Below are 23,923 nucleotides of genomic sequence, written 5' to 3' on the forward strand. Positions count from 1 at the left end.
AGAAGGTCAACACTTGCACCGCCATGCATGGAACACATAGCCCTCCAGAACACACACCAGCACTGCCTTCATATAAATACACAAATCACACACCACCTTTGTGGAGGCCCTCAATAAAAATCTATCCAAACAGCAGAGAACTCCAAGGCAGAAATGCACTCAACCACCACAACACTAATCACGAGACACATAACTCTCCTAAACAGCATGCCATTCTACCAAATACCCTAAGGCAAAACAGCATGCCCAATACACTAGTCATAAGTGACTCAATAGTGAGGCACACTGATGTCCCACTCACTAGGTTGAATAAGGAGAAAGTAACAGTCAGCTGCCTGTCAGGCACCAGGTTCTGCCACATAACACACGTACTCAGGTCCCTCAATAACAGATACAAATATGACTCTGTCATTGTACATGTGGGTATAAAAAATCCTGAGGTGTACCTCCCTGGACTACATGAAAAGAGACATGGAGGAGCTCTCAGATTATGTAGCCCAGGTGGATATGACCCTAGCCCAGAGCAGCATTCTGCCATTACCCAGAATGAAACCACAGTACAAGCAGAAAATGATTGATTTCAACAATTGGCTAAGTTTCTGGTGTCATTCTAAGGGGATCCAGTATCTGTCTGCCTGGGATGACATGATTGACAGACTTCGATGCTTTGCCAGAGATGGCCTGCATCTTTCACCCATGGGCTTCCAGATACTGGCCAAGGCTCTTGCCACCCCTATAGGGCCTTTTTTAGGCAGTGTTCCAAAGACCAAATTACCACCATAGCAGCTACAAATAAATGCAATCTGAGGGTCATGCTGCTCAATGCTAGAAGTCTAAATCTCAAAATACCCTCACTCGAAGCACTCCTTAAAATGGACAACATTGACATTTGTGCCATAACAGAGACCTGTTTCAAGGCAGCAGAAAGCACCCCTGCACTACTAGGCTATAACTCATTCTACACCTTTTGGCCCCAGAACCTGGACTGAAATGCACACCTCCAGACTAGTAGCCCAACATAACACATCTGAGATACTTCAGGTACAGCTAACACTGGGTAATACAGCAACTCAGGTCATAGCCTGCTATAGGTACTCAACCATGTCCTAAGACTCACACTCCATAATCCTAAGCACCCTGGAGAATATTAGGGTCCAACCTAACACTCTCATACTGGGCGACTTCAACTACCCCTCCATTAACTGGGAAAATTACTCATGTACCAATACACTTGCCCAATGTTTCCTGGAATTCATTAATTCCAATGCCCTGGACCAGCTCGTTCTTATCCCCATTAGAGAAAGCAACATCCTTGACCTGATCATTACTAACATGGGCGACCATTGATCTACACCAATAGTCGACTCCTCCCTGGTTAGATCCGACCACAAGCTAATCACCTTGGAAATCCACATCCCTCCCACTCCCCACCCCACCCCCTGAAAGGTAACCACCATGGAAAAACTTCTCCAAAGCTAAATTTGGGCTCCTAAAAACAGAGGTGGCTAACTTCACGACACCCATGCAAATGGAGATCAGTTGCATGACCACCAAATCATACACCAACGCACTGTATGAACAAGTACACAAATGCATGGATCTTGCCATACCCAACAGAACCAAGACACTCTCCTCCTAAAAAACGGAAGCCAATCTGGAGGTCCCCTGCCATAAGCAAACTCTACAACAGTGGGCGGAAACTGATGTGGAATAAGGTGAAGTCCCAAGATTGGAAAAACTCCCTTAACAGCCTCAACAAAAAGTTGAGATCCCTCATCAAGTCCTCTAAAGCTAGCTATGTAAACAAAATTGCAGCAGATAGTAAAGAAAACCATAAGGCCTTCTATAGTTATGTAAAGAATCTCCACAGCAATACCCAGATTTGGTCTGAGCTACTGCACAATGGTACCTCCTACATTGAGCCAACAGATATTGCCAATATACTTGCTGAAAGATTCAGTGCCAACTTTACCCCTCTCTGCCCCCCCAAAGGACCAATCACAATACCAGCAGATTTCCAGGCACCCAGTATTACTGCTGCACAGGTTAAAACAGCACTGCCCAAGGCCAAGAATACAGCTTCTATGGGACCTGACATTATCCCTGGCTGTGTTCTACATGAACTGCAGAGTGAACTGGCACCTCACCTGTGTACCCTGTTCAATCACAGCCTTATCTCAGGTTTTGTCCCTACTAAATGGCGCACTGCTACAGTCATCTCTCTCCACAATGGAGGAGTGTCTACAGATCCTGGGAACTATCATCCCATTTGTCTGACGAGTCTGATATGCAAAGCTATGGAACGCATCATCATGGACCTAATAAACAAAGATACAGGGACTCTCCAAACTCTGGATCCCACACAGTTTGATTTTGTGAAGGGTAGATCATGCCTGCTCAACTTGGTCAACTTCTTTGAGTCAGTCACCAGAACTGTGGATGAAGGCCAGGTGGTTCATACAGCCTACCTTGATCTGGCCAAGGCTTTTGATACCATTCCCCACTCAGGAATCATAGAAAAACTCACTAAGCTAGGCATTAACCCCTATATCACTAGGTGGGTTGCAAACTGGCTGACAGGTAGAATCCACAGTGTGAAAGTAGCTGACTCCAAGTAAGACTGTCGACCAGTCATGAGTGGTGTCCCACAGGGTTTGGTCCTGGGTCCTCTCCTGCTTGGTATCTACTTCTCTGAAGTCCAGGCCAACACGAAGGGACTCTGGCTGACAAAGTTCACAGATGATTGCAAGTTGGGAGCCATTATTAACCCCCTAAGTGATGTTGACAGCCTACAGAAAGGCCTCACTGAGACCAACGACTGATATCAGAACCATGGCCTTAAATTCAATACCAGAAAATGTGTTGTCATCCCCTTTGGGAAAAACCCAGTTACCATGAATTATCGATGGTAGTCCACTGAACACAGAAGGCGTTATAAGAGGTCTGGGAACACATGCTTTCAGCAACCTCTCTTTTGACCACCACATTGCCACTGTGGTCAGAAAGTCCTTCTATGTGTCACATCTCATTACTAAGGGTTTTCATCCAGGAAGAAAGAGGTCATTGTCTCCCCTCTACTCTTTCCTCATTAGGCCAATCATTGAGTACAATACCCCATTTGGCATGCACCTCACTACACACCTGCAACAACTGGAGAGGCCACAAAAGTGCCTCACAAAGAGGATCCTAGGCCTTAAACATTTGTTCTATATGGACAGACTAAAAAACGTCCAACTATTCTCTGTCTCATATTGTCTACTTAGAGTCGATCCCTGCTTGACTTACAAAGCCATGTCTGACCAAGCTCTGTTAGAAATGCTACATCTAAAGAAATCCCAATCCCTCCGCACCACACACTCCAGAGACTTCAACCTCATTGTCACAATCAACAGAACATGCTGGAGGGACAGGTTCATAACCCACAAAATACCCATGCTATGGAATAGACTTCCCATACATGCCAAGCAGAGCACCTCACTGGCCCTCTTCAAGAGAAATCTTGATGAGTGGATGGGAAATAGAAAATTCACCCCAGGGATCACTCCAGTGGCTTTATTCGAAAGAGACACTGGAAACTAAGGTTGGGTGGCACGATGCCAGGGTAATCCTATGGGCTAGGCTTGTAAAGGCCCCAGAGCCATTAGCCTAGTACACACCTATGAACCTATAGAAGGCCTTGTGGCTGTCTTTACTATCTGCCGCAATTCTGTTTTTATAGCTAGCTTTAGAAGATTTGATGAGGGATCTCAACCTTTTGTTGAGGCTGATAAGGGATTTTTTCCAGTCTTGAGACTTCACATTATTCCGCATCAGTTTCCTCCTTCTGTTGTAGAGTTTGTTTATGGCAGGGGACCACCAGATTGGCTTGTTTTTTTTGGAGGAGAGTGTCTTGGTTCTATTGGGTATGGTGAGATCCATGCATTTGTGTACGCGTTCCTACAGTGCATTGGTGTATGCTTCAGCCATCATGCAACTATTCATTTGCATGGGTGCCATGAAGTTAGCCAGCTCTGTTCTTAGGAGCCCAAATTTAGCTTTGGAAAAGTTTTTCATGGTGGTTACCTTTGCTGGGGGGTGGGAGGGTTGTGGATTTCCAAGGTGATTAGTTTGTGGTCAGATCTAACCAGGGAGGAGTTGACTACTGGTGTAGAGAAACAGTCACCCATGTTAGTAATGACCAGGTCAAGGATGTTGCTACCTCTAGTGGGTGTAAGAATGAGCTAGTCCAGGACATTGGAATTAATGAATTCCAGGAAACGTTGGGCAAGTGTATTGGTACATGAGTAGTTTTCCCAGTTAATGGAGAGGTAGTTGAAGTCGCCCAGTATGAGTGTATTAGGCTGGACCCTAAATGTGTTTCTGATAACTTTCGTGTGTTCTCTAGGTTGGAGCATGAAAAATTAAATGTCCTGCATTTAGTCAATTATATTAAGATGTGGCAAACAAAGTATTTTTGCTGGTAAGTAAATTGCAAAAAGTAACTTTGTACAGAAAACAAATGTACATAATGGAACAAATGAGATAAAATGATTTATCTGTGACAATAAAAAGTAGGGAAAGTGTCATAGTACATAAGTGATAAGTACAGAATTTGTTGAAGGAAAAGATCCAGTCAGTTATCTGGAAGTAAACTCAACATAACTAATCAAAATATAGCATTTAAAGTAGATGATAAGGCAGATTATAACATAATATCTGCTCAAACATGCAAATCAATGAGGTTAAAACCAATTAAGATAAAACATGTCATGTGTAAGTTAATGCCTTATTCGGGATACAGGTCATCAGTATTTGGTCAGGAATTGCTTAAGAAATACAAGCTTCAATTATAAACAATTGGAGTAGATGCTATTGGTCATTTGACTTACCACAAGCTTGATATGCATGTAACAAGTCATTATTTGCTTCATAATAATACATATGTATCTACTAGCCTGGAATGCTAAGCATGAAGATATCGTGTTCAGATACATCTTGCGATACTATAAATTATGTATGCCCCAAAGAAAGTTCAAATACCACTGAGAGGTAAGACTGAAAGGGAGTCAAAAAAGAGAGTGCTTAGATATTATTAAGCATCATGTTTGAATAATATAGGTTTATAGGTTCATGGTTACTTACTAGGCAGTTGATCTGTAAGGATCTTAAGAAGCCTAACCTTACATTCCCATGATAGTTCTTAGCTCTTATAGTTTGCATATAGTTTTCATTGATAAACCTGACAACATTCATATATGTATGATACTGGAGCAAATAAATTGCTCAAGCATTTAGTTACCAGAGCACCTCCTTTAAAGTATTTGATGTGAACAAGATGATGCCAACCAGGATAGTATTGTTGTAGAAACAGTGCGAGAAGAGAAAGAGAAACCAGTAGCATATTTTTCAAGAGCATTTACTATCTGCTGGAAGGGACCTAATCAGATTGAAAAGGTACTGTTTGAAATTGTATAGGGCTGGGAGAAGTTTTATTGCTACATTTATGGAAAATACATTTGAAATGAGAATGACTATTAACTGTTATAGAAGATATTCAATATGTCACAACATAAGGCACCACTAAAGATGCATGGGATGCTGTTACATTTAAAGAAAACTATTAATTGAATTATAAGTCAGGCAGTCAAATACATTCATTAGATATGCTGAGTCATTTCAAAATCAAGGAACTGAAGGGGATCTGCACAATTACCCATGATAGAATATAAGTTGCAAGCGTTTCAGCTATGTACTGAAGAAGTTTTAGAAACAAAAACAATAAAAGCAGTTGCCAGGAAGAGTTGGCAAGAACAAAAAAGTGTCATCCAGAAAACATTTCAGCCTCATGACTATTAACTGTTATAGAAGATATTCAATATGTCACAACATAAGGCACCACTAAAGATGCATGGGATGCTGTTACATTTAAAGAAAACTATTAATTGAATTATAAGTCAGGCAGTCAAATACATTCATTAGATATGCTGAGTCATTTCAAAATCAAGGAACTGAAGGGGATCTGCACAATTACCCATGATAGAATATAAGTTGCAAGCGTTTCAGCTATATACTGAAGAAGTTTTAGAAACAAAAACAATAAAAGCAGTTGCCAGGAAGAGTTGGCAAGAACAAAAAAGTGTCATCCAGAAAACATTTCAGCCTCACTTTTCATTAAAAAACAAGCTGCATAAAATAGCTTATGATCAAAGCAGACACTCTGATATTCCAGATCAGTTGAGAAAGGAAATATTGGAAAATGTGTGAGTTTCATTTGCGAAGAGTCATGTATGATGAAACTTTATTTTGACCAAAACGCCCAAGCATGCAAAGCAAGTAGTTCAGAACTGTGCAGTGTGTTACTCATGTCACAATAATAATTTGAGGTCTGATATATTTTTCACTTCCCTTTCCAGTAATAAAAGCATGTTTGCACAATCATACTCATGTGTGCTAACTGTAACCCATAAGCCTAAACCCCCTTCCCACTGTCCTGACCTCATCCTTAGACATTACATTACTAAAAATCCTTTCCATAACAGTACCACTAAACAAGACACACACACACACACACACACACACACACACACACACACACACACACACACACACACACACACACACGCACATGCACACACACATACACACACACACACACACACACACACACACACACACACACACACACACACACACACACACACACACGCACATGCACACACACACACACACACACACACACACACACACACACACACACTAATAAACAAGTATAACATACACTGTATCCTTTTTCCTCATCCTTATTCTAACCCACAAACACTCACTCCCACACTCATTCTCAGTGCTAAAACATTCAGTATATCTGAAAGCTTCAGTAATCCATCTATTCAAACTACCTCTCCCATATCCACTCCCCACTCCCACTGACACTCCCACACCCACTACCTCTCCCTCTCCCATACCCACTCCCACTTTTATTCCCACTCCCAATACCCCTCCCACTACATCTCACACTCCTACTCCCACTCCCAGTCTCACTTCGTCTCTGTTCCCACTCCCACTACCTTTGCCACTTCCACACCCTCTTTCCCTCATCCACTCTCCCTCCCCCACTCCCACTATTACTCCCACTCCCTTGACTTAAGATAAAGCAGTATTCAGTGTTTTTCCTATCACTTTTTCCTGCACTCAGGTGTTTCTGACAACATCCTACACAAGAAATATTTATTGACATATTGAGCATTAGGCAGTTTACTGTCTTACATATACATATATGTGTGTGTGTGTGTGTGTGTGTGTGTGTGTGTGTGTGTGTGTGTGTGTGTGTGTGTGTGTGTGTGTGTGTGTGTGTGTGTGTAGATAGATAGGTAGGTAGATTCAAGCTAATACATATCCTGTGTTCCTTGAAACAGAAGTAAATCCCAGTGCATGTATGAAGATCACACATCCAAACTATGAAATCTGCTTTATTAAAGCAGAGTAAAAGATCAAATGTTTGTGAGCCAAAACTTAAGGCACAGAACATGTAATCCATAGGATCCAATTAAAGTGATACTCTCATTCACTAACAGAATACATTTTTAAAACAGGTTTTATACTGCAGTAGCCATTCAAACGTGGACATTGATTAGCCTGAAAATACTTATCCAGTTAAATTCAGCATTTTCAGTTTTCCCACATAAATCTACCCCTCTGTTATTCTCATATAAAACTTGTAAAACAGGGGACGTAAGAGAATGCTCATCACCCATTTCAACAAAGTATTTTAAAATGCATTTGCAATAACCATTATTTTTATATCAGATAAATGGTCTGACGCAAGTTCTTTTATTTTACAATTCGTTTTACCAATATTGAATACTTGACATTTTATACATATCACAATATAAATAATATTCTTTGTGTCACAGTTGACATAGCTATTCAAATAATAAACCTTACCCATTTATGGATGAATAAATGTGTCTTTTTCTAAAGATGTAATTATAGAAATGACACTTATAACAAGGTGCTGTTCCTTTTCTTCCACTTTTATGACCATGTTTATTCAGGTTTTTATTTTCTTTATAGCATAGTCTGTTTTTTAAATTTACCTGTTTTGTATGCAAAGATAGGAAAATTTGAAATGTTGCTCTTAACGCAATCTGTACTTCTAAGGATATGCCACTTCTTTATTATTATTTCATCAGCATGAGTATGTTTATTATAATCCAGTATATATCTAACTTTATTACTATTCTCATTTCTGGACTAACATTTACTATCAGATTGTTTGGTATTAAAAAAATAGGTTTCGTTGCTCCAGTTTGTTCCTCCAATAGGAAATGAGAGTATAAATTTAATTGGATCCTGTAGAGCATGTGTTCTGCATCTTAACTATTTAATTGTGTGAAGCATTTCTGTTTTATTTTAACCCCATGAAGCTTTTGGCAAAAGCGCATGGCTTGTTATTTATATTAAATGTTTGCATTTTATATTTCCATGGCCTCCTACTGTTTGTTAATTGGGTACATTTTCTTTGTTTGGGCTTGGAGTCTGACTGCTTCAGCTACCGCTCAGAAAAAAAATGATTATATATATATATATATATATATATATATATATATATATATATATATATATATATAGGTAATCAATCTGAAATACTCATTAACAGCAGTAGCAAATACAACATATTTATCACTCAATGGCTACCTCACCTTTGCAAAAAAAAATCTTCTGTCACTATTTTAAAAGAGACTGCAATGAACACATGCAACATGGAAAAATGGCCTTCAGACCTATAGAAGTTATAAGCCATAACTTTGTTACTGAGCCGATGAGTTGTATGCTACTACTTACATCAGGTTAGATATTCTTATAATTTTAGTGGCAGTTTTGGAGAAGGCTAGCTATCCTACATTAAGGTTAAAAGCTGGTCACTTTAAAGTTAGTTATTCGCTCTGTTGTGATATAAGTAATTTTGTAAAGTGCTTATAGTTAATTTGTGGGAAAGTGATGGGAAATATTCACTGTTATACAGTTTGTAGAGGAAAAGGCAAGGAGGGGAGCTATGTCTTTCAATGTCTAGAAGCTAATTAAATTTGCTGGGACTTTAAATTGTTGTGTATACTAAGTGCAGAGAGGGAAGTAACTTGATAGACCTTCATCATTCTGAGTGTTATAGCATTACAGAGTGAAAACTAAATAATTAGGAATAATACAAACTCAAGTGTAGATAATTAAATCTTCTTGCCACTGCAGACTATAGCGTCTGTCTGGATTTGGACAAAAATTTAATGGGGGTTTAGCTGAAAACACCACAGACATCAAGGGTGAGATAATTTATAAAAAACGATGAAAAAATAGTCTCAAGCACCAACCACAGCAGAGTACCTTAGATTAAGCTCCCAGAATCAGACAGGGAGGTACCAGCTCAAACACAGAATGTTCCAGATTCAAACTAGCCACCAAATGCTGTGGACTATCCCAGGCTTGCTACGTAACCCAGCAAGAGGAAGTGACAACTCAAGTAATTACCATCCTAAAGTCCATAGAAGGATACTGGTCAGTAACCCTTTATCCTTATTATCAAATAAAATATCTGTGTGTTGGCACAAGACAGTGATTCTGCTGAACTCAGTTTTAAAACAATGAGTGGCTTAGTAGAACAAATGTGTTATTGATTACACACTAAATTTTCCATAACCTTTGTAAAGGTTTGTAGTTTTGAGGCAGAATTGCAATCAACAGGACAATCTAGCTTTGCCATATTTAAAAGACAAATAATATTACCACTCTTCCAATTAGAAGAGATAACTCCAACAGTCAGTCACATAATAATAATAATAATAATAAAACTACAGGCATGATTAAATAGACAGACAATATACAAAAAGACTGGGTGGAGATTTCTCTTAGGAAAGCCCACTTTGCATAAAAACGTAAAATAAGCAGGTCTGTAACATAACCACACTGACTTGAAAACATGAACTTGGCACAAAACAGTGAATGACCTCTCTGCTCAGCTGATAATATTCCCATACTCACAGACGTGTCTAGGGGGCCTGGGCAATTTGGTAAAGCTCACGCTTTATTCAACAATATAGCAGAGAGCAAATGCTAAAAACAGAAAAAGATCACTTTTGTAAAATGCTGTAGAATTATTTTAAATTCTATCTTATATTCCCTTCCCTCAGGGTGAAACTGTAGTTGTCTGGAGCAGAAGTAGCAGCCTTGTATTCTGCAGATCCTCCTTTGGGCCAGATAAGATTACAGATATTTGGATCACTCAGTAATTTTTCAGCATTTCCAAGTCTTTCCTTTGTTTTTCAGTCTTCAATTTAGTTTCCTGATCAACCAGAGAAATGTAAGACCCCTTAAGCTGTAAAGCTGCGGTGGTACAGCGGTAGTGTTGTTGCCTCACAGCAAGAGGTTCTCCTGTTTGATTCTCGGCTGGAGTGCCTTCTGTGTGGAGTCTGCATGTCCTCCCTGTGGTTGAGTGGCCTCCGAAAGACATGTGCAAATGGGTGTGCCTTCACTAAAGGTTGGGCGTCGGGCTGGCAACTCAACACCATAAAAAAATCTACTGCCAATCATTAGTGGACCGGAGTTCTGCTGTGGTGACCCCTAACCAGGAAAAGCTGAAAAGACAAACAACAATCTGTCTGCCGTAGTTATGAAAGTGGGTCCATCAAAGGAGTAAGAGACATACTTGTGACTATGAAGAATAAAGTTCAGTTTACAAAGAAATACAGTGATATCCAGAAACTCACTGTAATGCCATAAAAGTGTTCTTGCAGGGGGTGGATTCATCCCATTCCAGCCATTTTACAGATACAAACTAAAACATGTTATTCTATCAACTTTCTAGGTTTGTAAGAGCAATATTTAAAAACATTCCCTATTTTTGGGCCTTTGTCCTGCCATTATTTATGGCTTTGTACAGTTTTTTTGCTCTAAGAGGTTGAGAGGTATGGTTTCACACACTATTATTACATAAGGTGGCATGGTTGTCTGGGGTGTAGTTTACTAACTCTGCTTCTTTACATTAGCCACCCACTGTGACTTTGTAAACCATTCTTTATCTAAGGTCATGGCTCAACTCCCCACCACTATGAGATGCTATAAACATTGTTATGGCTTTTTGGTCAGATCTGTAAGTTTGATATGCAACTTGGACATTCTACAGGCCTACATATGCAACCACAGTTAACTCATCGAAATTATGCTCAATTTGGATAACTTCATGCTTCTATGCCCAAGCATGCACCATGTACATTGCTACTGTTTTTGCTTTATCATACAGCTATAACTAGTGTGGCATGAATGGGATGCCTGCCCTGTTAGGTGGTATGATCATCAGTTGTCAATGGGGCACCAATGTTCATCAAGCATTCATTTAGGAAACAGCAGGTAAAACTGCAACCTTTTTTGGGTCCTCAACGTCAAGTTGAAGAGGTGGCCTAGGAAACTGACCAGTATGCTAGGTGACTGAGCTACGGTTCTCCATTATTATAATATCTGGGCATATACAGCTGCCCACACCTACATCATTTTGATGCTTTAGACCTAGATACACTACTGATCATTGACACTATCAAACCTGATACACAATTTCCTAGGAAATACAGCTTGAAACTAGCAGTTTAACTATACACATGCTTGTACTGTGCATACATCACATGGTATAATTTATGAGCAAATGCACCAGAAATAAAAATTACAAAAAAGTGTTTTTGGAGGAGGAGAAGGCAAACTCCATGCACTCCAGACCTCCTTTACTGCACCTCTGAAAATGCATAAGGAACATGACTGAAAATCTCTCACTCTTTTTCCAGGAGGGAGCAGTCTTACAGAAAACAAAACAGTCAATCAGTAAATAGTTCAGTGAGCAAGAGTATATCAGCATCTTCTCCTTCTAGCCAGGAAGCTAAAGCAGTTGTGATATGAGCACTTCTTATCAAGCAGCAAAAAGAAAGCCTCTGCAGCTGTATAGTTCTGTCCTTATTCCCCATTTTGCATTTAAACTACACATCCATGACACAGTAGCAGTATATGGCAATGTTCTATTTAATTTGGTGCCTTGAGGTTTTTTTGATTTCATACTGCTGTTGTTTGGAACACATTTGCAACCATATTTTTCTAGTACTTTTGTTACGTTAACAGGTGCACTGTTATCTTGATTTTGCATAGTGGTAAACCTTTAACAATGCGGCCTCACAGACCTTGGTTTGTTCTTCAGTTTAACTCATGGCAGGGATACCTTCTCTGTAGAGTTTGCATATTCTTCCTTTGTGTAGGTGTTCACTTCACACTGTAGTATATTACCACATCTCAAGTTTTGAATTGTCATTCCTTCAAATCGTGTGTGTGTGTGTGTGTGTGTGTGTGTGTGTGTGTGTGTGTGTGTGTGTGTGTGCATCTGTGTGTATGCACAGGTTTGTGTGTGTGTGCTTTTGCATGCGTATGTGTGGGCACATACATTCTGTGTTTGTGTACATGTGTGCATTTGTGTCTATATTTGTCTGTGTGTGTGTGTGTGTGTGTGTGTGTGTGCGTGTGTGTGTGTGTGTGTGTGTGTGTGTGTGTGTGTGTGTCTTTGCACACATGTATGCATAAGTGTGTTATATCTCAGTAAGTCAGTGTATGTATCCTGCAATGGTTGGTGTCCTATTTAGGTTTAGTTTTACTGCCTTTTGTTCACTGACTGCCAGTATAGACTGTTTCTGCCCCCTTAACCACAAACTGAATTAAGTATGTAATCAAAGAATAAATGAATGGATGATAGAGACATATCCATACCTCTCAACTGTCAAGATTTTTGCCTCATATTTTTTTTTAACTTTGTTTCATTATATTTATGGCTTCCTGGCAAATCAATGAGAATTGAAGTCATTAAATAATAGAAGACATTTGGGTCTGAAACTTTGTATCCTTCACAGAATGCATGCTAATACAAAACCTGTGGTTCTAGTGATTTCCTGATTATATAAGGGCAATGTTTAAAATCTGTCCTTGATTCTGGGCTTTAATCCCTATTATTTTTGATTTTGTTCAGAGGGTGGCCACGGTGGTGCAGTGGTTAGCATTGCCGCCTCACAGCAAGAGGTTCTCCGGTTCGATCCCCGGCTGGGGTGCCTTCTGTGCGGAGTCTGCATGTCCTCCCTGTGGTCGCGTGGGTTTCCTCCGGGTGCTCCGGTTTCCTCCCACATCCCAAAGACATGCTGCAGGTGGATTGGACACTCTAAATTGGCCCTAGGTGTGCGTGTGAGTGTGCCTTCTGTGGAAGGTTGGGCGCCGGGCTGGCAACTCGACACCGTAAAACTCCACTGCCATTCAATGTGCGGACAAGGTGATCCGCTGTGGCGACCCCTGACCGGGAAAAAGCCGAAAGAAGAAGAAGAAGATTTTTGATTTTGTTCAGATTTCTTGAACTAAGAGGTTGAGAGATATGCATTTGGCACATTTCTTTCCTTGAAAACAGACTAGAATGGGGTGACATTCTATTTTTTCATCTGTACCAGTTATCCAATTACTACACTGTATATCAGTGTGGAGGGCTCTAATTTCATGTACACAGCCTGTATTTTGCATGATGCCTGACTGAGATACAGTTCGAGTAGTGTTCTCTGCTTGGCCTACATTTCATACCATGTTTCTAATGTTCCAGTGTTTCTGTCCTGCGTCACTTGATCCTCTACTTCTATTGCACTGTTGATAAACTTGTGTGCTGGGCTTGTCAGTGGTCTGCTCATTTTCCTTTGCCCAGTCTGGTTTTATGGTAACACTGCTCTACTGCACAAAACCTCTGTTTCACAAATTTGGCCTTGGCTAGTTGGCTTTACACATATGCCTAACTGGTATTCTCAGTTTATGTCACACAAGGAAAAATCACCAATTATTTTCTTCTGGATGGACCAAAACTTAACATTTATAGCTAGTTTAGAATAGCCTCACATTTATGTACACAGAAATATGTCTGACATTACAGAGCTGTAATGTGTTGTGATATTTCTGAATGGTTTATTTAATACAATACTGTCATGAAGCTATATAAAATTATTATATTCATTTCATTTTGATGAAGCTTCACGTCTAACAGTTTGTTTGACGGTTTATTAGAGATAATCCTGTGCATAAAACTATAGCAATACATGACATCTGCTGGTTGAACGTTTTATGATCCAAATGGTCCTTATCTGATTGAAAGTGCACAATTAAAGTTATTTAGTTCTTCTCTTTGTGTGACTTCCTGGTTTCTGAGTATCAGCATAATATGTGACTGGCACTGTCTCGCGTCAGTGTGGATTTATGAAGCAGGTATGTAAGGAATGGAGTACAACCCCAAAATGTCTAAATTCCCTAGCACTTAATTTGTGTAGGAACACTACAAGATAAATGGTTAGAAAACATGCAGACACTGAGGAAGTTAAAGTGGCAGAAATGTGCTTTATTAGTTACATCAGTACTTCTTATGAATCAAAAAGAAAAACAATAATTAATAGCAAATGGAATATGAGGAAAAATAAGCACTATTAACTTTTATTAACTTGAGAAGAAAGTCTGTATTATACAGGACTATCCAATATGTCTCTGCTCAGGGAGAGAAAACAATTCAACCACCAATCTCCACATCTCATTCCCACTCCTCATATTAACTTACTCTCCAATTAAATACCATGCTGGAAACTACCAAAGCCAGACTATGTAATAACACACTCCAAGAACCTATAAGTGTAAGGTAAGGATTACATCCAGTGCAGTAAAGATAGAGAAGTCTGCTTTCATATAACTTTTGGGTCTGTTATCTCAGAAATCAGCAACAAAGTCAAAACACAAACATACACACACACACACACACACACACACACACACACACACACACAGGGCCGGATTCACGATGGCTTGCACGGAGTCTAAGAGTAGAGTAAGACTCCATGCAGCCATCATGTCCGACGAGCGATCGAGGAACAGCCTGTAGGGGCGTGCAAGAGAGCTCCTAAAATGGCTCTTACACGGACAGGGCCGGGACATGCAAATTACCTCAATTGCAGCCGAAAGGCATGCAAATGAGGTAGATTTGCAATTCAGGAAACCCGAACCTGTCCGAGTAAAAGTAGTGTTATCTGCAGAAATGTACTCAGTTGACAACTGAGTACCGTTCTGCAAATAGCAAAATGGAGCCGTGACAGCTCCAAATAAAGGTTGCATCCAGTAGAGGAAGCATGCCAATGGCCAAATATACGGCCATTGGCAATGTTTCCTGATGCAAAATGAAAAAAAATTAATTTTTTTTTGTCCGATTTTCCATGTTTAAGCATAGCGCACCGCCGAGCAAACGGGCTGCACTCTAAAAACCAGAAAAATAAAAATTAAAACCCACAAATGTGGATTTTATGGGTATTTGTAATGTACAATGCAAGTCAATGGCAGGCTGAAGACAACATGGCTACCGAGTAGGGGTTGCTAAGGGGGGAACCCAGTCTAAGAGATGTAACCAAGCATTAGTAGGCAGTCCTATGTAAATGAGGGTAAGGATAGTGAATCCCACGTCTACATAGCAAATGAGCACAGTCAGTGGAGTGTAAGACTAGGATAAGAGGAGTAACAGAGTAGGATACAGCTGACATCAGGAGGGGGTATGTATGAAAGGAGATAAGCTCATTGGAGCAGAGTGGCATGTGTTAGCTGTCAGTTGCTCATCACTGGAAGAGGTGTATCATTAGGTATCCCAGCTAAAGTCAAGAAATAGAAGGTGCACACTGTGGGTACCACTAAAGTTTCTTGTAAAAATGCTTGCAACGTGTATGCCGGCGTGTGCATGCCTGTAAACCCGAATAAGACAGTGTGCGCGTGTGTAAGCGTGAGTGCACGTTTAAGCCAAAGTAAGCATGTATAAGGCAGTTTACAGTATTGTGAGCGTGTTTGCGCTGGTGTGCGCATGTTTAAGCAGAAATTAGCAATGCATACAATAACACTACTCACACTCTGTCTGCAGTTCTGGACCCTCCTACAAATATGTAGCTGGCCTGAGTGTGTAGGTTCTCCTGTGAGAGGTATTGCTACCTGCTGTCTGTAACACTGATGCCCACACACAGGAAGGATGTCCGTCATACAGGAAAGGTAAAGGGATCACGCCCACATGATGTAGGGATTTAGAGTAGTTGTTTGCCATGACAGTGGTAATTGGAAGTACTACACAGCATGCTGCATACAGGTAGCAAGTGAAGGATACTGACTGGTGCAGAGGCCATCACCTGATCATGTGCATCACCTACAAATTCCATGCTGAAATCTATGCAAAGCAGCTAATTCCATTTACTGGAGAGAGACTGAGTGAGAGAGAGAGTGTGTGTATAAGGAAAAAAAAAAAAAAAAGAAAAATACCAAACACTCTAGAAGAGTCTGCAGTCCCAGAACAGGTATGTGAAGTATATATGTATGTAACTGACCATAGTACTTGGTCCATAATAATGAGCTAGATGATGTGGAATGCTTTATATGTGCCTTCAGGTGTTGTTGTAATGATGTTCAGTTGAACAACTGCTAAGGACAATAGAGTCCGTCCCTGTGGGTAGTGGGCCATACCCCTCAACCGTGCAGAGCAGCACTGACTGATAAGATGTAAGCCATCATAGTGTGTATTGTGTAATAGGAAGTATCTATATTATGTGGCCAATAGCTGGTGGTGGAAGTAATTCCATTATGATGGACACTTGGGATCCACAGCCCACCCCTTGCAGGATACTCAGATTAATCTGTATTGTAGCATGCAGAAATGCCATAGGTGTGCAATAGGGTTACCTGCAATCTGGCCCTGCATATACCCCCCATAATGTCAGGCTGTGTCCATATGTGGCACCTGTCTGTGCTGTAGCAAGGCAGAACAGTGCAGCTGTGCAAGAAGGTGTTGTGAGATTGTGGACCTGATGTCTGTATGTACCCCACATATAAGTATGCATGTGTGTACATATGTACACATATATAATATAGTATATATACACATATATTATATATATATATATATATATATATATATATATATATATATATATACACAGATACCCATGTGTAGACATATATATGAGCACATATAAACATCACATATATCTAAACATATATAGATATATACCTATATGCACGTCTACATATATACAAATACACAGACATATATGTATGTAAATACATGTCCCCTATATTACTACCACAGTGCTGCATGTTATGTGCAAGGAAACAGAACACATAGCAATACATACAGATATCTACAGCTGTCAGCGTGTGCAACATGGACGGGTATGTCACATGTGAACCCCTTGTTGGGACCACATTGCCCTTGTCTGTGAAGTATGGAATGGGAATATGGGGAAGTATGGCAGGTATAGTTGTGGAGGTGGTCAGGGTTGGTAGGTATAGAGGACAGCCTACAGGGGTGGTATGTGACATGTCATGGGTAAACACCCTGGATGGTGTGTGTGGTCTGTGATGTGGACGCCCCATGGGCCCCAATATAGACACAATGGGAACAAGCTTCCCAGCCACTGCTACTCACAACAGCAGTCCATGTCCTGAAGGTGCCTGGCCTGGAGGCTGAGCAGGAGGAGCATGTTGGCTCTGTGAATGTGTACTGGGTGCCTCAGAGTGATGTCGCACATCCCACATGTATCTGTGGAGCCCGTTAAGGAACAGACCCTGGACCTGACCTCAGGGGACAGGAACATGTTTGTGTGTGCCCCGGGGGGGACAACATCCCCAGGGTTGGACGGTATTGCTGGACTGGTACATGAGGAGGCCCCAGGGTGGGACACACATGTGATGTGTCCGGGTAACATGGGCAGATGAGTTTGGAGAGGTGGTTCTGCTGGCCAATAGTACATATACATGCTATTGTGTTACTGTTACAGAACATATGTTGGTAGTAATAGTCTACACAATCCCAGAATATGTCTAACAGTATGCATAGATAACTGCAATAACACAGTATGTCAGATGTGCAGCACCCACATAGCAGGCATACCACAGGCATATATGGAACCATTGTGGCCCTGACAATGGCATGCAGGTGAATAGTCTGTAACAAGCCAGAAATTATAGTGTCCACACAGGAAACATGGCTACAAGCACATTGCACAAAGAGTGGTACAGTACAATATCTTCCTCACTGGTAGGTATGCTGTAGCCATACCTATTGAGTTGTGTGTACGGTTTGTTGTTGCTGATATGGTGGGGGGTGACAGTGATGTGTATTAAGAACTGTGGTAACTTTGCTGCATGATCTGCTCACACCTGTGTCCATCTTTATGTCTTTCAGGCACAATGTCTCATGCAAGGCTGCCAGCCTACTCAGCTGTGGAAAAATGACATCCTGCTGGATGAACTAATTCATCACTATGCAACCTTGTTTGGCTGGGCTGCCCATGATCAGCAGGAGCAGATCACCCTGTGGAACAACCTAGTCCACAGGGTCAATGATGTCAGACTGTACAACCGCAGTTATGAGCAGGTCCGGCATCATTGTTCTGACCTGCTTCGCAATGCCCATCAGCATGCTTCTGCAGTCTGGGGGGATCACCTCGCCACAGGAGGGGGCCATACAATCCATCTCCCCCTGACATGTGTGGAGGAGCTCCTGGCCAGCCTTGTAGCACCTGGCCATCCGGCTACCCACCAACTGCCAGACACCTTTATGGAGGTGGGTGCCACCCACACACCAGCCAAGGAGCATGCAGGTAAGGCCACAGGGCACATCCATAGACCACTGTTGTGTATGCATCTACATTAGTACAGGTAGATCGTGCATATCTGACATGTCATAGATATATTTTGTTTCTGCATAGTAGTGATAAACAGATATCCATATGTGGTAGTATTGTGGAAATGTACTGTTGATGTATTGTAATACTGCACCCACCTTGTAGCACTACCACAGTTGTCGTCACTGACTTTGCATCTCTCACCCTCTTATGTAGGTCCCTCCGGGATATCACCAAGGCAGCAGCCTGTAGCTAGTGAGTATGGTCTATGTAGATGCTTTCCAATACACTGGGCATGTAATGGCTATGGTATATGCCATGCACACATCTAACACACCTACCCAGAATGCATGCTGTACATGTGCATGTATTGTTGCTGTGAAATGCACGGCATCACAGGGGTGACCATGATGGGGTACTGGAAGTGTATGTCAGATACCTGCATGATAACTAACATCCTGTCATTGCAGAATGTATCCACAGGGAGTAACATAATGATGGGAGACATAGCCTACAGTAGTGACATGTTTGGAACAACACCCATATACAGTGCAACACCAGTGTATATACCTGTAGGACAATGGCAACTGCTGCAGAGATACACCATGGCATAAGACATTACAGTGGTCCACATTATCAGCAGGGACTAGGCTGTAACATGTGGTGTTCAGTGTATGGGACACTGTAAAGTGACACACGTGTAGGGCTTACTTTTCATACATCTGCAAAAAGGCTGAAGGAGGGGGGGAGGGGTGTCAGCATGACACACCAGTGCACTGCAGTAGGTATCCTAAGGATGCTAAGAATGGCTATATCTGCACAGTCAGGTTCAGGACCTGTGGCAGCCATAACCCTACCCTGATAGCAATAGTGATGGCAGTGTGTGAACACCAAGGGATGTGCACATGCGTATACCTTGCAATCATGTAAAATAGGGGGACATGTGTAGGGCAGACTGAACATACACTGGCAAATGCAGATGGCCCATGCTGGTATACCCCTGCCAGGAAAAGTGACTGCTGTAGTACACACAAGAGGTGTGACAAACCATCATGATAAGGGTGTGCACACATATGCCCACATGGTGTGTATGCATTGCGGTCAGCATCCACACACCCAGCACATTCCGTAGACACTGCATGCGAAAGTACAGGACATATGTCACATATTGGGCTCATATACTGCTAAGATATGCGGTGATGCGGTCCCGTGGCAGATCAGGGATGGGTGTGTCATATCAATAAGGGTGTGTACACCCCCCATAGCCATGGTATGCTCTGATGGCTGTCAGTGTAAGAGTATTGAATTGGTCATACATAGTCTGCTGATGTTGAGAGTTGTGCATCAGACATCAGGCATTTACAAATTACATCTGTCTACATATCATACCAGGTATGTGTTGCTGGAAAACATAGGGGCTGTGAGCATTAAAGCTGACATAACTGACACAGTGGTACACATTCAGCAATAGACTGTACACCTGTAAGGTGTGGTGCACAGTACATGGCAGGGTGCAGCACAGGCGCACAGAAATATCATGTTCATGGGTGCAGTAGTATCCAGGGGAAGGGGCTTCACCCTGCTTCACCTAGTGAAACAGCACATGCATCACACACATGTATACTGTTGCTAGCATGGATTGACTATAGCTGCACTGCATGCTGTTGGGTACCATATGTTATGCATGTTGACAGAGGGGTAATAGGATTGTGTGTACTATCATTGTGCAACCTCACCTGTGTGTGTGTGTGTGTGTGTGTGTGTGTGTGTGTGTGTGTGTGTGTGTGTGTGTGCGTGTGTGTGTATGCGTGGCTGTCCATGTATGCACATGTGTGATTGTGGGGTGTTCATATAGCAGTACCGCTCTCTGGGATCATGCTTGTCATGTGCATGATCACAGGACAGCTGATTGTATAATATGGTCTGTAGCATGGAACAGATATTAAGAGGGAAGGTAGACACCAGGTACATCCTTAATATCGCATTCAGCAGAGAGGTCACCTACAATCCACGTATGCAGCACTACAGATGCATTGGGGAAGTATTAGTCAACACCAGGGAGTGTATCCAGATATTACACTGGTCACATGATAAGCTGAATGAGCAGCATATCTGGCATGTACTGAGCATTACATACACATGACACACCAGTGCGTGATATTATGGATAGAACATAGTAGCCCACACATATAGGGGTCATGCTCATGATGTCAGAACATACACAGGGTGAATACTGAATAACAGCAGTGAGGCCATCTAAAACCACTACACACAGGTCAGGCAGGTAATTTAGTAACAGGTCTTGTGTTGTGACCACTTGTGTAGGCATTTATTGGACTGATATGTTAATGAGTGTTACCAATGTGTGTATGTTAACAAGTGTGATGCAGGATGGGGTACCACATGGACATATATGGGGGACTGTCTGTAAAGTCATGGACAGGTAGGTATTACGGAGGTGGAGGTGTGTGTGTGTGTGTGTGTGTGTGTGTGTGTGTGTGTGTGTGTGTGTGTGTGTGTGTACTGTTAGGCAATGCTGTACAGGTTTTAAAATGTTTTTATTGTTTCCCCCACAGGTGGAGATGTGGATCAGGGTCCCTCCTGCATGCAGTCTGATGTTGCTGTCCATACAGACACCGAAGATGATAATAGTACTGTTGAGGCACAGGTGGGGTTGTCAGGGGCAGACACTGTGCCATCATTTCACATCCCCCTTTTAGCCAGCCCAACCCTGCACACAGTTTCAGTGCCTATACATACACCATCACCATTGGCCATAGCGGAGGGACAGCTGGCATTTGGTGGCAGTGCACGGGGAAGTGTGGTAACCATGCCTACTGTGTCTGGTCACAGCAGGCATAGCCGATGTCTGGCAGGGCACCACATAGGCAGATGTCCCAGGGTGCTTGTGGTAGGGCCGCTGGACATCATGCCCCTGGCAGAGGTGACATAGCTGGTACCAGCAGGTGCATGTTTCAGGCTGTCATGGTGGTGCAGGCACATATGGAACGTTGCACCAGACAGGGCCTGAGGCTGCAGAGGGATACTCTCTCATCTGTAAGTGACAACATCCGTGAATTGTCTGGTGCCATCCCTGCTTATACCAAGCTCATGAATAGATGGCATGGTGAGATGATGGCCCTCATCGGCCGTGGTGTGTCCGTGCTTGAACCTGTGGTGGGGGTGTGGCAATGGCCGCGTGAATGTAGGGCAGCAACACCAACAGCTAGCAGTCATAGACATGCTAGGATACCAAGGGGCTTCTGTAGTGGCAGTATCAGCACTGGCAGTGAGGGGGGTGCTGTCCACACCACACCACAGCAGGCCACATGCATGTGGTCCTGGCCAGTCCCAGGAGAAACCTGGTACCAGAGGACATTTGTCATCAGCAGGTGAGAGCAGCACATCGAGGCCTGCACCTGGACATGCCCATGGAACCCCTGGCAGGCACAGTTCATGTGTCCATGGCTGGAGACAGTGAACTGCACACCCTGCCAGGTATGGTCTGCAGCTGTCCATAAACACCTGTGTAGGGCAGCCACATGGCAGAACTGTGTGCATGCATACCCACACACTATACAAACACACTTAGGGCAACCCCATACCTACACACACCACAGCACCACACCCAGCTCTTCGCAATACACCCCTCACCCACACACATGGTGTCAAATGTATGGCCCAACCTCGGCCTCTGGCAAACCAACATCACACCCTGTGCATATGATGATACTTGTCCCACATCCCTGTCATCCATACCATCAATGCAGGGACAGGCTAATATGGTTCTGATGCACATGGTGACTGCACTACAGCATACCACAGTACTGCAGTGTAACATGTTGTAAGGAGTGAAGTGTAATACATATATGTCAGGTACTGTAGCCATCCAGCAATGATGCATTATAGCTGTTAGTAACACTGGTTGATTGCGGTCCCAATAATTTTATCCATTTGTGTTGTAGGTGTACATGTGTCAGCACGAGGGTGGTCTGCAGTCATATTCCACAATGGGGTATAGCACTGTGGTGACACCATGGCTGTGACATAGCTGGGTTACAGTTGAACACATATCACAGGTTACTAAAATGGTTATTGCCTGTGCCACATGAACAGATGTTCCACTGGGGCATGTATACCCTACAACCTGATGTAGACCCATCCACATACATGCACACTGTTACTTGGCAACACTGGGACTAGACTCCTACCTAGCTATGTAGTGATACTGAAGTGTGTGGCTTACATTGCACACAGTGTTTAGGGTGAGGTATGTCCCAGATTACATATTACATGCAGAACATCCCCAGACATGTACAGTATGCTAATGGGGCATGTAATGGGTGTATATGAACAATACGTAGTGTTACATGCCTTCATATACACATTAACAGATATATAACAGGCAGACACACATCCAAGAGACCAGGGCCTATCGCTGCTAACTGGACTGTGTGTCCAATGTGTTACAGGTAGGCTGCACACAGCACATGCATAACTGGCCTGGATTGTGGTATCATTTACCTGTATGGTTGATGGTGACAGTGGTAACCATAATGTGGTACATGGGACATATGCTGGGTGTACCTTGGTGTAATGACAGTGTACACAGCACCCACATCCCCAGTGGATATTGTACTCCCTGAAACCCATGACGACACTCTGCCATACCCACCATCACACATTGGCCGTGACTGCGATACAACCCATAGTATATCCCAACAGTGGTACTACAGGGATATGCATCTAATGCACATGCCACACATGTAGCGGGGTGTTGCATTGTCATGCCTCACCTATGGGCAGCAACAACAATGTCTGTACTACTGTGTGGCAATGGGTATTGTAATAGAAGTATGTGGTCTCGGAATGCTGTACCCTACAGATATACGGACATGCACAAATACACACACATGCCAGAACACAGTGGGTATCCCATGCCTATCAACCCATTTGTACAACACTGCTGTGCTGGTACTGCAAGGCTCATGTAGCCGGTATGGGGAGGAGCTTAACACAGTACATGTAATGTCCCATACAGCAGCAGCCACAACTGACTATGGCAATGGGTGTTGTGTTGGTTGTGAAGGCACTCGTGGAATTTCCAAGTACAGGTGTGCTATACTCAGTCACGCATACGTACACATGTCAGTACAGGGGTGCATCACTGCAGGTGGTCATAGCTGTGTGCCTAGCTATTGTCCAAGGAGAGA

This window comes from Protopterus annectens, chromosome 17.part0 (genome assembly GCF_019279795.1).
Source record: "Protopterus annectens isolate FY-2018-M chromosome 17.part0, PAN1.0, whole genome shotgun sequence".
NCBI lineage: Eukaryota > Metazoa > Chordata > Ceratodontiformes > Protopteridae > Protopterus > Protopterus annectens.